At 41.5% G+C, this 1,224-nt stretch overlaps 1 pseudogene; it reads left to right on the top strand.

Annotated features, from left to right (window-relative positions):
• The first annotated feature begins 588 nt into the window (after positions 1–588).
• LOC118519258 (small ribosomal subunit protein eS27-like pseudogene) lies at positions 589–916 on the top strand (annotated as a pseudogene).
• The last annotated feature ends 308 nt before the right edge of the window (positions 917–1,224 follow it).

Raw genomic sequence — 1,224 nt, 5'->3', positions numbered from 1 at the left:
TTCCTTCAGTGCGTGGAGCAAGGATTGCCAGGGCCTACCTGTGCTTCCGGTATTGAAAACAGCAGGGTATCATGACTTTATCAGAGTCTTCCAAAAGGCCACAAGGTGGGGATATTACTCTACAAATTTAGATATTTTAACTCATTCTACAAATAATTATTGAGTGCCTACTACGTGCTTGGCATTGTGCCAGGTTCTGGAATTACAGTGATGAGTCAAACAGACCTTGCTCACTGGAGTTTTCAGTATCAGAGAGAAGGTAGATGTTTGAATGTGGATTTAACATTCTGCTTAGTGCTGTGGTGACAGAAATGCAGGGGGCCATAGGCATGAATGATAGGGGCCCTAAATGCAATTTGAGAAGGGCCTGGACAGAGCTCTTGGAAGACTTCCTGGAGTAAACAGTGTCTATGCTGAGACCTGCAGAATGGCTAAGCATTACCTAGGAGCAGAGTTCTAATCTCGACAGAAGAATGGCATGCCCAGAGGCCCAGCAAGGAAGGTAAACTTGGTTCTGTGAAGCAATGTTCTCTGAAAAATGTTAAATGTTAAAAATGTTAAAAAGTTCAGAGCCCAAATTCCTATTTTATGGATATAAAATGTCCAGATTGCTACAAGATTACCACGGTTTTCAGCCATGCTCAGAGGCTGGTTCTTTGTGTAGGCTGTTCAACAGTGTTGTGCCAGCCAACAGGAGGAAAGGCCAGACTCACAGAGGGGTGTTCATTTAGAAGAAAGCAACACTAATGATCCACACAACCTCTTGAATTTGTGTTATATTGCAGAAAGCATTATCAGTTCAGTAATTCCAGTTAATCTACCAAGATAATGTAATTATGCTTAATTTTGAGGTTTACAACAGCGATCTCATATTTTGGTGTCAGTTTTTCAATAAAGTTTTCATTATCGGCAAAAAAAAAAAGTTAAAAATGTTAAATTGTAGTTGAGGCCTAAGAGTAGTGTTGAGAGGTGGGTCTAGGCCATACCATGAAGGGACTTGAAGGTCATGTTTTTAGGGTAATTTTCAGGTCAGTGGGAAAGTGGTTCCTCTTATACTGGTCTGTCCACCTGGAAGGTCTTTCTTATCCTTCTCTGACTGGCACAATCCCTGTCAACTCTTAATGTTCATTTGTTTTCTAGGAATCCTGATCCCTTATCTACCACGACTGGGTTCAGCCCCTCATCTTTGGCACAGTATTTTCTCCATCTATCACTTAGGCAGTG

This window comes from Halichoerus grypus, chromosome 4 (assembly GCF_964656455.1).
Source record: "Halichoerus grypus chromosome 4, mHalGry1.hap1.1, whole genome shotgun sequence".
Lineage (NCBI taxonomy): Eukaryota > Metazoa > Chordata > Mammalia > Carnivora > Phocidae > Halichoerus > Halichoerus grypus.
Note: the sequence above shows the minus strand (reverse complement) of the source record. Positions and strands in the feature narration are given on the sequence as shown.